The sequence below is a fragment of the Camelus ferus genome, chromosome 13 (genome assembly GCF_009834535.1).
Source record: "Camelus ferus isolate YT-003-E chromosome 13, BCGSAC_Cfer_1.0, whole genome shotgun sequence".
Taxonomy (NCBI): Eukaryota; Metazoa; Chordata; class Mammalia; order Artiodactyla; family Camelidae; genus Camelus; species Camelus ferus.
The window spans coordinates 67,111,900-67,125,957 of NC_045708.1; the positions used below are offsets into that span (position 1 = coordinate 67,111,900).

Consider the following 14,058-nt stretch of genomic DNA (forward strand, 5'->3'; position numbering starts at 1 on the left):
AACGAGGGAGGGTAAACAGCATGCCTGTTCAAATTCACTAAGCAAGTCATCCATGTGGGGTGTGAATCTGAAACCCTGTTTACCCTTAAATTGTTTTGCCTTTTCTCCCCCTTGACAATGAATAGAGAAGTGAGAAGGAAAGGAGATATTTATAAGGTTCTCTCCTGATCCCACAGTACACCTGGAAGTCTGTGTCTGAAATTTAAGAAATGAAATTGAATACTCTTTCCTTTCCCACTTTGCTATTATCTTTTTAAATGTCTGAGTAAGGAGCATTTTAATTTGCTTTGAAAAATATGGTTTATCTGGGTCTTTCAGTTGCTGGAACACACCCAGATTCTTCCTGCCTGAGCAGTCTGTGTACAGTGATTTTCTGCATCTGAAACTTTCCCCTGGTCTTGGCAGGACTGGCTTCTTATTCTACTGCTCTCAGTGAAATGGCATCTTCTCACTGAAGTCTTCCATGAACCATTGTCAATCTCCATCCCATCACCTTGGTTTTTCTTCCTTTTCCCTCTTGATTACCTGCAATTGAAGCTCGTAAGAACATGGACCTCATGTATTCACGGTATATCTTCAGCCATTAAAACAGGGCTTGGCAGAGAGTATAAGCTCAATGGGATATCATGTGTGACTAAATATAAAATGACCCCAAATATGACAGAAAACCCACATTATTGCCAATTTGAAATGTAGAAGAAATAATAAAATACGTATGTAAAGCATTTATTTGTTAATTTAGTTACACACATTTAAAACTATACATTTTATGTATATGTAATACTAATGTATTGTTTTTTCTTACTCACATTGTATAAAATGACATTTCAATTGAAATTTAGTTGCCGTACAATATTGTATTATTGTCTGGTGTCCTATGTAATGATTTGACAGGTGTCCACATTATGGTGATCACCCCAATAAGTTTGTAACCATTTATCCCCATACAAAGTTATTAAATTGTTATTGACCATGTTCTTATGCTGTATATTAAATCTCTGTGGTTTATGCCTTTTGTAAGTGGAGGTTGGTACCTCCTAACCCCCTTCACCGCTTTGCCCACCGTGGCTCTGTATTTGCAAAAGTGGACGGAATCACTGGGGATTTAACCTTACTGACTATACTAACAATGACATTGTGATTAGTCATTTTATAAATGGGAAGTCTCTGGCTCTCCTCTGCTTTTTCTCACGAGAAGGGATTTTCTGGTGTTGAATAAGGACAACTTGCAACTATTTTATTGAACACATGCCAGTTGAAAGTGAAAGCAAGCTTTTCGTTTCTCGGAAACTGACTAGAGGTTAGGAAAACAGCTCTTTCCTGATCAGCACAGAGTGCGCAGCTGCGGCTTTTTTTAAATGTCAGGCTGCTTGAACTATTTTCTGGGCAAGTTTTCTCTTGGCAGTTTTCTAGGGAGGTTTTCTCTAAATGCTGGTTGTGAGCTATAATTCCTCACTTTCCAGTGTACTTGGAGTTGCAGGGTCTAGAATGCTTGCATTCCTTTAAGAGATAGTCGCAGATCAAGTTAATTTGCATGTTGGTATTATTACATTAAAACTTCACATACGTATACATGCCCAGTGGTTTTAAATGTTGTCCAGAGTTATAGGTCCCAAGAATAGACTTTGAACTTCAGGTGTGGGATGTTTTTATATTAAGCTGCTTTTCACATGAAGAACTTCATGCAGCACCAGGGACTCATTTATTCAGCTGGGGTCACTAAGTCTCACATACAACGGAGCCAAGACCAGCAGATTAGGAACAGAATCCGCAGTATACATGTGTGTTTAGAAAGCATACGTACTGTGTGCACCTGTGCTAGGTGCTCAGGGGGTATGAAGATCAATTAGACGCAGTCATTGCCCTAAGACCGACTTAATGTAGTGAGTGGGATTGACGTGCACTCAGTTAATAGAAAGTTTCATCGACTGTACCAAATATGCCACACGGTGAGGGGTGCTGAGGGTAGGGGAGTATTTATGTGTGCGTGCGGAGGGCTACGTGCGACCTCTCTGTATTTTCTGCTCAATTCTGTTGTGAACCTGAAACTGCTCTAAAAGAATAAAGTCTATTAAAAAGATAAAAATAAAAGGAAAAGAATGGAAAGGAGAGGGAGGGGGGAGCACCGATTACTGAAGCGGCTAGTCTCAATAGCTCAAATGGAAACTTTCACCCACGGGGAATTTATTTTGATGTCAGTTATATGAAATGGATTGTATTGTAGTTTGAAAACAATGGCCTGACGGTTGTTCCTTTTCATATTTAAATTTCTTTCTTAACTATCTATTCTGCCCTGCCTATCCTAATGAACTCAGTACTATGCTTTAAATGACGATATATTTTGTTTCAGTACTGTAGTGAATTTTTTTCCAATGTATGTTTTGGCTCCTCTGACCAACCAATCCTTAGTGAAAAGTAGGATCACTTCGTGAAATTCCTTCAGAATTGGGATTATATTGGATATAACAGGCAAATACAAACTGACTTATAAATACTATTTTTAGGTCATTGCTTTCATTTTGGAGCATAGATTGTTGCTTCATTTAAAACCCCTTTTTAGTCTTCCAGTATTATTGTGTAGTTTTCTATATTTCTCTTCAAATTCAATTTGCTTTGCATATTGTTGCCTTACAGTTTTTCCTTTTTAACTGCACTTCAAAAACAGATAACATAAACTTTACCATCCTATTTTAAGTGTACACATTAAATATACTTAAATGTTAATTATATTCACCTCATTGTGGAACAGATCTGTAGAGATATTTCACCCTGCAAAACTGAAACTCTATACCTACTGAGCACCCCCATTACCCTCTCACTCCAGCCCTTGACAACGAAAAGTTTGTATGAGTTTGACTATCTTATATATCTCATATAAGTGTAAAAAATAGGTATTGCTTTTTTTGTAACACGGTTATTTTATTTTAAATAGTATCTTCATGGTTAATCCATGTTGAAGCATGTGACAAGATTTTTCTTTTTTAAGGCTAGTATTTCATTATATGCATATGCATTTTCTTTATCTATCTGTTGGATTCTAATATAGCAGAATTTCTGGGTCGTATGGTAAACTCTGTTTTAAATTTTTTGAAGACACAGTATACAAATATCCATAGTTGCTGCATAATTTTTCATTTCTACTCACATTTCACAAGGGTTCCAGTTTTTCAATATGCTCACCAATATTTCCTCCTTCCTTCCTTCCTTCCTTCCTTCCTTCCTTCCTTCCTTCCTTCCTTCTCTTTCTTTCTTTCTTTCTTTCTTTCTTTCTTTCTTTCTTTCTTTCTTTCTTTCTTTTGTGGTCATCCTAATAGGTGTGAGGTGATATCTTGGAGTTTGGAGTTTGGATTTGCATTTCTCTAAGGATTAGTGATATTTAACATCTTTTCATATATTGCTAGCCATTCATTTATCTTCTTTGGAGAAATGTATCTTCAACTCCTTCGACCATTAAAAAACTGGACATTTGTTTTTGTTGTTGTGAATTGTAGGAGTTCTTTATATATTCTGGATACTTGTCCCCTACCAGATATATGATTTTCAAATATTTTCTCCCATTCTGTAGGTTGCATTTTCACCCTGTTGATTGTTTCCTTTGATGAACAGAAGTTTTAATGTTTGATGCAGTACCATTTGGCTGTTTTCACTTTTGTTTCCTGTGCTTTTAATGTCATAGGCAATAAATCATAGTCAAATGCAATGTCATTAGGCTTTTCCTTATGTTATCTTCTAGGAGTTTTATAGTTTCAGATCTTATATTTAGATCTTAAATATATTGAGTTAATTTTTGTATGTTTTAAGGATTCAACTTCACTCTTTTGTACATGGATATTTAGATTCTCCAACACCATTTGTTGAATAAATTTTTCTTTACCCATTATGTGATCTTGATAAGCTTGTTGAAGATCATTTGATCATATATGTGAGAGTTTATTTCTGAATTGTGTATATGTCTGTCTTTTTTAAAAAACATTTTTATTGATTTATAATCATTTTACACTGTTGTGTCAAATTCCAGTATAGAGCACAATTTTTCAGTTATACATGAACATATATATATAAATTGTCACATTTTTTTCTGTGAGCTACCATAAGATCTTGTATATATATTTCCCTGTGCTATACAGTATAATGTTGTTTATCTATTCTACAATTTTGAAATCCCAGTCTATCTCTTCCCACCCCCTGCCCCCTTGGCAACAACAAGTGTGTATTCTATGTCTCTGAGTCTATTTCTGTTTTGTATTTATGCTTTGTTTGTTTGTTTGCTTGCTTTTTAGATTTCACATATGAGCGATCTCATATGGTATTTTTCTTTCTCTTTCTGGCTTACTTCACTTAGGATTCTCCAGGAGCATCCATGTTGCTGCACACGGCGTTATGTTGTAGGTTTTTATGTCTGAGTAGTATTCCATTCTTTAAATATATCACTTCTTCTTTATTCCGTCATCTGTTGATGGACATTTAGGCTCTTTCCATGTCTTGGCTATTGTAAATAATGCTGCTATGAACACTGGGGTGCAGGTGTCATCCTGAAGTAGGGTTCCTTCTGGATATATGCCCAGGAGCAGGATTCCTGGGTCATACAGTAAGTCTATTCCTAGTCTTTTGAGGAATCTCCATACTGTTTTCCACAGTGGCTGCACCAAACTGCATTCCCACCAGCAGTGAAGAAGGGTTCCCCTTTCTCCACAGCCTCTCCAGCATTTGTCATTTGTGGATTTTTGAATGATGGCCATTCTGACTGTTGTGAGGTGACATCTCATTGTAGTTTTGATTTGCATTTCTCTGATGCTTACTGATATAGAGCATTATTTCTTGTGCCTATTGATCATTTGTATGTCTTCCTTGGAGAATTGCTTATTTAGGTGTTTTGCCCATTTTTGGATTGGGTTGTTTATTTTTTTCTTATTAAGTCATATGAGCTGCTTATATATTCTGGAGATAAGGCCTTTGTCAGCTTCATTTGCAAAAATTTTTTTCCCATTTCGTTGGTTGTCTTTTTGTTTTACTTATGGTTTCCTTTGCTGTGCAGAAGCTTGTAATTTTCATTAGGTCCCATTTGTTTATTCTTGCTTTTATTTCTATTGCTTGAGTAGACTGTTCTAGGAGAACATGTTTGAGATGTATGTCAGATAAAGTTTTGCCTATATTTTCTTCTAGGAGGTTTATTGTTATCTTGTCTTATGTTTAAGTCTTTGATCCATTTTGAGTTGATTTTTGTGTATGGTATAAGGGAGTGTTCTAGCTTCATTGTTTTACATGCTGCTGTCCAGTTTTCCCAACACGATTTGCTGAAGAGACTGTCTTTATTCCATTGTATATTCTTGCATCCTTTGTCAAAGATTAGTTGACCAAAAGTTTGTGGGTTCATTTCTGGGCTCTCTATTCTGTTCCATTGGTCCATATGTCAGTTTTTGTACCAATATCATGCTGTCTTGATGACTGTAGCTCTATAGTATTGTCTGAAGTCTGGGAGAGTTATTCCTCCAGCTTCTTTCTTTCTCTTCATTCATGCTTTGGCAATTCTAGGTCATTGGTGGTTCCACACAAATTTTATTATGGTTTGTTCTAGTTCTGTGAAATATGTCCTGGGTAATTTGATAGGGATTGCATTAAATCAGTGTGACCATTTTAATAATATTGATTCTTCGAATCCAAGAGCATGGGATATCTTTCCATTTTTTAAAGTCTTCTTTTATTGACTTCATCAATGGTTTATAGTATCCTGTGTACAATTCTTTCACCTCCTTGGTTAGATTTATTCCTAGGTATTTTATTACTTTGGGTGCTATTTTAAAGGGGATTATTTCCTTACTTTCTTTTTCTGTTGATTCACCATTAGTGTAAAGAAATGCAACTGATTTTTGAACGTTAATCTTGTAACCTGCTACCTTGCTGAATTCTTCAATCAGCTCTAGTAGCTTTTGTGTGGACCTTTTAGGGTTTTCTATATATAGTAACATGTCGTCGGCATATAGTGACACTTTTACCTCTTCTTTTCCACTTTGGATCCCTTTTATTTCTCTCTCTTGCCTGATTGCTGTGGCTAGGACTTCCAGGACTATGTTGAATAGGAGTGGTGATAGTGGGCATCCTTGTCTTGTCCCAGATTTTAGTGGGAAGCTTTTGAGTTTTTCACCATTGAGTACTATGCTGGCTGCAGGTTTGTCATATATAGCTTTTATGATGTTGAGATATGTTCCCTCTATACCCAGTTTGGTGAGATTTTTTATCATAAATAGGTGTTGAATTTTATCAAATGCTTTTTCTGCATCTATTGAGATCATCATGTGGTTTTTGTCTTTTCTCTTGTTGAAGTGATGTATTACATTGATTGATTTGCATGTGTTGAACCACCCTTGTGTCCCTGGGATGAACCTCACTGGACCATGATGTATAATCTTTTTTATGTGTTGTTGGATTCTATTTGCTAATATTTGGTGAGGATTTTTACATCTATGTTCATCAGTGATATTGGCCTATAATTCTCTTTTCTGGTAGTGTCTTTGCCTGGTTTTGGTATCAGGGTGATGGTGGCTTCATAGAATGAGTTTGGGAGTATTCCCTCCTTTTCAATCTTCTGAAAGAGTTTGAGAAGGACTGGTATGAGTTCTTCTTTGTATGTTTGGTAGAATTCCCCAGTGAAGCTGTCTGGTCCTGGACTTTTATTTGTAGGGAGGTGTTTTATTGCTACTTCAATTTCATTTCTAGTGATCAGTTTGTTCAAGTGGTCAGTTTCTTCTTGATTCAGTCTTAGTGGACAGTTTGTTTCCAGAAACTTGTCCATCTCCTCTAGGTTATCCAGTTTGGTTCCATCTAGATTTTCATAATATTCTCTTATGATATACTATATTTCTATTTTATTTATTTATTTAATAATTTATTTATTATTATCCAGTTTTGCTTCTTATTTTGCTAATTTGTGCTCTCTCCTTTTTCTTCTTTGTGAGTTTGGCCAGAGGTTTGTCGATTTTATTTACTTTTTCAGAAAACCAGCTTTTGGTTTGATTGATTTTTTTCTATGGTTTTTTAAATCTCAATTTTACTTATTTCCTCCCTAATCTTTATAATTTCCTTCATTCTGCTGCCTTTTGGGGTTTCTTATTCTTCTTTTTCTCGTTCTCTCAGCTGTTGGGTTAAATAGTTCATTTGAGATTCTTCTTCTTTTTTGGGGAAGGCCTGTATCACTATGAACTTCCCTCTTAGTACTGCTTTTGCTGTGTCCCATAAATTTTGTGTGGTTGTGCTTTTATTTTCATTTGTCTCAAGGTATTTTTTAATTTCAGCTTTGATTTCCTCATTGACCTGTTGATTTTTTAATGGCATATTGTTTAATCTCCATGCTTTCCTTTTGTTCTCCTTTGTTTCTGTGTTGTTGATTTCTAGTTTCATGGCATTGTGGTCAGTAAAGATGCTTGAGGTAATTTCTATCTCCTTAAAATTGTTTAGGTTTCTTTTGTGCCCAAGTACATGATCAATCCTGGAAAATGTTCAATGTGCACTTGAAAAGAATGTATATCCTATTTTGGGGGGGGGGTGTAATGCTCTGAAAATATCCACTAAATCTAATTTTTCTATTGTATTATTTAATTTCCCTGTTGCCTTATTTATTTTCTGTGTGGAAGATCTGTGTAGTGATGTTAATGTGGTGTTAAAATCTCCTGCTATGATTGTATTCTCATCAATATCCCCCTTTATCTCTGTTAGTAATTGATTATGTACTTAGTTGCTCCTATATTGGATGCATATATATTAACGAGTGTAATACCCTCATGTTGTATCACTCCTTTAATCATTATAAAATGTCCTTCCTTATCTTTTTTTATGGCCTTTGTTTTAAAGTCTATTTTATCTGAAATCAGTACTGCAACACCTGCTTGTTGGCTTTTCCATTTGCATGGAATATCCTTTTCCATCCTTTCACCCTCAATCTATATGTGTCCTTTTCCCTAAAGTGGGTCTCTTGTATGCAGCATATTGAAGGTTCTTGCTTTATTATCTGCCACTCTATGTCTTTTGACTGGAGCAATTAGTCCATTAACAATTACAGTAATTAATGGTAGATGTGTGTTTACTGCCACTTTGAGCTTATCTTTGCAGTTGATTTTATATTTCTTCTTTGTTCCTTTCTTATTCCTTTTGTGGTTTGGTAGTTTTCCTTTGTATTATCATGGATTTTATTTAGTTTTTGTGACTCCCTTGTAAGTTTCTGGCTTGTGGTTACCCTTTTCTGTAAGTCTATGAGCCCCTTACTATAACTGTTTTTATTAAACTGATAGTAACACTATCTCAAACCCATCCTACCGAGAACAAAAAATTTAAAAAAGAAAGAAAAAATATATTTTCCTGCCTCTCTCTCCCACTCTCAATGATTTGTATGCCTTCTTTTACAATTTCGTGTTCATTTTATTTGTAATTCATGAGTTATCACCTTTCCAGTTGTGAGTTTCTCACTTCTGTAGCATCCTGCTGCTTTTCTATTCAGAATAGACCTTTCAATATTTCTTTTAGCATGGGTTTAGTGTTGCTAAACTGTTGTAGCTTTTTCTTGTCTGTGAAATTCTTTATGTCTCCTTCTATCCTAAGGATAGCCTTGCTGGATAAAGTATCCTAGGCTGCACCTTTTTTTCATTCAGGACTTTGAATATATCTTGCCACCCTTCTGGCCTGTATTGTTTGTGTAGAGAAATCAGCTGAGAGCCCTATGAGGGTTCCCTTGTAACTCACTCTTTGCTTTTCTCTTGCTGCCTTTAGGATCATTTCTTTATCCTTGACTCTGGCCATCTTGATTATGATATGTCTTGGTGTGGGTCTGTTTGGGTTCTTTCTGTTTGGGACTCTCTGAGCCTCCTGTAGTTGGATATCTGATTCCTTCTTTAGATTTGGGAAGTTTTCAGTCATGATTTCTTTAAAAACCTTTTCAAGCCCCTCTGATCTTTCTTCCCCTTCTGGGACCCCTATTATGTGAAGATTGGCACACTTTATATTATCCCATAGGTCCCTTAGGCTATTTTCATTTGTTTTTATTTGTTTATCTTGTAGCTGTTTTGATTGGGTGCTTTCTATTGTCCTGTCTTCTAGGTCACTAATTCGTTCCTCTGCATTATCTAGTCTGCTTTGCACAGCCTTTTGTACATTCCTTATCTCAGCCAATGAGTTTATGAATTCTACTTGGCTCTTCTTTATAGCTTCCATTTCATTTTTGATGTATTTTATATCTCTAAACACTATCTCTTTTAATTTCTTCAGTACTTTGATCACTCCTTTTTTGAAATCTTGATCTAATAGGCTATTGATGTCTATTTCATTGGTCATTCTTTCAGGGGATTTCTCTTGTTCTTTTAATTAGGAAAGGTTTTTCTGCTTCTTCATCTTGCTCATACCTCTCTGGCTCTGTGGCTTATGGAGTATCAGTTGTCTATTGTGGTCCTTAAGGAGTTTATCTATCTAATGCCTATGTAGGAATAAAACTTAGAAAAAAAAAGAGAGAGAGAGAAAGAATTTTAAAAGAAGGGAGGAAAGAAAGGTTTGAAAACAGTGTATAATGAATAATAGAAGAGTAAGTTGAAGCAGAATGGCAGTCGGGTTGAGACATCCTTTAAAAACCTTTAAAAAAGGAGAACAGAGGAAAAGATGCATTTGTAACCTGTGTATAATCAATAACAGGACCTCAAAACCAAGAGAAATAAAAATGAAATGATGTGGATTTTTAAAAATAATAATACAAATATTTTTTAAAAATTCAATAGGAATTAAAACTGGGGGTATATATAATTGTTTAAGAAGTAAAAATTAAAAGGGTAATAGAAAATAGAACAGGTTAAAACAGATTTAAAGAAAAAAGGAAAAAAGGGGGTCGGTATTCTCCTGGAGTCTGTGTGCTTTTAATGGGAAGTCTTTCTGTCTTCGCCCTGTTTTGGAAGCTCAGCTTGCTGTTTCCAGAGGTCCTCCATTGGCGCCCTCGTCTGTGCTGCTCCCAGTGCCTCTTGGCAAGCAGATCGTGCCCCCTCCCAACACTGGGTCAGGTGCAGCTCTCCTTTGCTGTGGGCGGGCGGGTCACTGCCCCTCAGGATGCCGCAGTCAGGATGTTGCAGACCGGACAGGTAGGAGGGCGGGTCACGCCCCCTCCCAGCACCGCGGTCAGGGACTGCGTTCCTGCCCGAAAGGCGGGGGCCGCCCGCCCTCTCCCGGCCCCAGTGGCTCCGCTGCTCTGTGCGGCTGCGCGCTCCGCCTAGGGTCTGCTCTCTGCAGGCGGGCTCGGGGAAGACTGCGGAACAGCCTTGTCCCTGCTCCGGGCCAGAGCCCAGCTCCTTGTTTGTCTTGGCGGAGCAAGTTCTCTGAGGGACCAGGATGGAGGGATCCTATCTGCCTCGGGCTGTAGACAAGTCTCCCTCTGGCCCTTGAGGCTGCTAAGTCCTTAGGGGCAGATGCAGGCTTTGCCCCCGCCCCCGCCCCCGCCTGGGTGCTCAGCACCGGAGGATATGGCGGCTGTGCCTGAGCCCCGCCTCTCTTCCCCTGAAAACTTTCCGCGGGTTTTCAGAGAAGGGGGTGTGAACCCTTCCCCCCAGGGCACATCAGCCATGCAGTTTTATGGAGGGCCCAGGTTGTTCTGCCCTGTACACCCATACCAATGGCACTCAGCCCCCTGCAGTCCCCCGGGGCTGCCTCAGTGCAGCCGCCCCCGTCCTCCGCAGGCTTGGGCAGCCTGGCCCGGCCCCCAGCTGCCGGCCGACGTCTGGGGCTGGGTGTCGGGGGGACGCCTCTGTGCCCGTTTAACTTAGTTCTGTCAGTCAAGGGGTGCTCTGTACAGATCTGAGCCTCGGAGGCTGCCCCTCTGTCCTGCTGGCCTCTCTGTTGGAGAGGGGAGACCCTGGGAGCGAGCGCCAGTCCTCCTTTGCCGCTCCCTCCCTGTGGGAACAGCCCTGCTCTGTTTTGCCTTTTCTTCTTTCTTTTTTCCTTTTCTCCTACCAGATTTTTCGTGTCTCTATCTTTTGAAGAGGACAATGTTCTGTCCGAGTTCTGCAGGTGCTCTGGTTGGTTGAGTGGGTCTGTGGATGTGAGTCTTGGAGTATTTGTGGGAGAAGGTGAGCTACGAGCATCCCTCTACTCTGTCATCTTGGCCTCGTCCCCCTATATGTCTGTATTTATGTAAGTACCAGACTGTTTTGATTACTATAACTTTAGAACATGTTTTGAAATCATCAAGAATGAGTCTTCCAAATTGATTCTTTATCAAAATTTCCATGGCTATTCAGTATCCCTTGAGAGTCCATTTGAATTTTAGGCTGGCTTTTAATGTTTCTGTAAAAGACACCATTGAGCTTTTGATAGCAGTTGCATTGTATCTGTAGATCGTGTTGGGTAGTATAGACATTTTAGCAATATTAAGTCTTGTAATCGTGAACATGGAATGTCTTTCCATTTATTTGGGTCTTCTTTAAAAGTTTTCGGTGTATAAGTCTTTTGCCCTCTTGGTTTAATTTTATTAATTATTTTTATATTTATATATTTATATATAATAATGTGTTATTTATTTTATTCTTTTTGATGGTATTATAATGAGATTGTTTTCTTAATTTCTTTTTGAATTGATTATTTGTTAGTGTATAAAAATGTAATTGATTTTTGCAAGGTGATTTTGTACCCTGCAAACTTGCTGAATTCATTTATTACTTACAACAGGGTTTTTTCTTTTTCTGGGGGGGGGGGAGTTGTTTTTTTTTAATTAATTAATTTCATTTTATTTTATTATATTTTATTTTTGAAGGGGAGAGGTAATTAACTTAATTTATTTATTTAATTTTTTTTTTTTTTTTTTTTATGGAGGTACTGGGGATTGAATCCAGGAACTTGTGCATGTTAAGCATGCACTCTACCACTGAGCTATTGTCTCTGCCCTTTGGTGAAGTCTTTACAGTTTTCTTCATATAAGATTACACCATTTGTAAACAGGAATAATTTTACTTATTCCTTTCTGAAATGGATGCCTTTCTCTAATTGGTTTAGCTGGGACTTCCAGTACTATGTTGAATACAAGTGGCCAAGTGGTCATTGTTGCCTTATTCCTGATGTTTTACTGAAAGCTTTCTGTCTTTCACCTTTGAATGTGTTGTTAGATGTGGGTTTTACATACATAGATTTTGTTATGTGGAGGTAGTTTCCTGCTATTTCTATTTTATTTAATTTTTTTTTATCATGAAAGGGTATTGAATTTAGTCCATTGCTTTTTCTGCCTAAGTTAAACCAAAAACACAGTTTTTGCCCTTTATTCTGTTATATGGTATATCACATTGATTGATTTTCCTATACTGAACAATCTTTAATTGCAGGTATAATTCACATATGGTCATGGTATATATTTCTTTTATATGCTACTGAATTTTGTCTCATAGTACTTGTAGAGGATTTTTACTTCAACATTCACCAAGGATGCTGGTCTGTAATTTTCTTTCTTTCTTTCTTTCTTTCTTTCTTTCTTTCTTTCTTCTTTCTTTCTTTCTTTCTTTTTTGTTTTGTTTTGTTTTGTTTTTGTAGTATCTTTGTCTGACTTTGGTATCAGGTAATTCTTGCCTCATAGAATGAATTTGGAAGTGATCCCTCCTCTTCAACTTTTTTGGAGGGTTTCAGGGAGATTGATGTTAATTATCCTTTATTTCTTTATTTTCCCATCAACAGTGAACAAGTCTTCCCTTTTCTCTACATTATTTGCCAACACTTATTATTTGTTGGCTTTTTGATATTAGCAGTTCTGACAGATGTGAGGTGATATTGTGGTTTTGATATGCATTTCTCTGATGATCAGTGATGGTGAGCATCTTTTTATGTGTCTGTTGGACATCTGTATGTTTTCTTTGGAAAAATGTCTATTCAAATCCTCATTTTTAATCAAGTTATTTGGTTTTTAGATGTTGAGTTGTATGAGTTCTTTCTATATTTTGGATATTAACCTCTTATCAGATATACCATTTGCAAAAATCTCCCATTCAGTAGGTGGCCTTTTGTTTTAAATCCCAAAATTTTTGTTTTGTGGATAGTCTTCATTGCTGTGCAGGAGCATTTTAGTTTGATGTCATCCCATTTGTTTCCTTGTACTTTGTTTTCCTTATATATACATAAACATGACTGGTGTCAAAGATCTTACTACCTATATTTTCTTCGAGAAGTACTATGGTTTCAGGTTTATAATAAACCTTTAACTTGTTTTGAATTTCTTTTTGTGCATGGTGTGAGAGAGTAGTACAATTTTATTCTTTTGTATGTAGCTGTCCAGTTTTCCCAACACCTTTTATTAAAGAGTCTGTCTCTTCCCTATTGCATTTTCTTGCCTCCTTTGTTGTAAATTAATTGCTCATATATGTATGGGTTTACTTCTGGGTCCTTTATTCTGTGCCATTGATCTGTGTCTGTTTTGGTGCCAGTACCATACTGTTTCAATGACTATAGCTTTGCAGTATAACTTGAAATCAGGGAGTGTGATATCTCCAGTTTGTTCTTCTTTCTCAAGATTCTTTTTGCCTAATCACAGTCTTTTGTGTTTCCATACAAATTTAAAAATTATTAACTCTATTTCATTTATTTCTGCCCTGAACTTTATGGTTCCTTTTCTTCTGCTAACTTTAGGTTTTGTTTTTCTTCTTCTGCTGGTTTCTTTAGGTGTAAGATTACATCATGGTTTGAGAATTTTACCCTGGGTACCACTATGCCCAGCAATATCCAATGTGTTTTTCATTTTAGGTTCTTTTTACAGTTAAGTCACAGTAGCTATTCTCCCCTAGTATAGAGTGTGCTAAGACTATATGAATCTTATCCCACAAAAGTCTTTATTTCTTTATAGCCACATTATTATTAGCTGAAGAACCACAATCAACAAATTACTGAACTGAAAATGCTTCAAGAGTATGATCCTTAAGAAGAGATTGTCCCTCTGCAATTTCATGCTTTTAACCAAGCTTTGTACACAAGCATATTAAAATGAGACTGTTTCTGTGTATTTCCACTAGGCCCCAAGGCAAAGAACACTAGGTGACAAATAGACATGCTTGATAGAAACAGATG

At 37.0% G+C, this 14,058-nt stretch overlaps 1 pseudogene; it reads left to right on the forward strand.

Annotated features, from left to right (window-relative positions):
* The first annotated feature begins 10,074 nt into the window (after nt 1-10,074).
* LOC116668104 overlaps nt 10,075-14,058 on the forward strand; it is an 86,934-nt pseudogene continuing 82,950 nt past the window's right edge.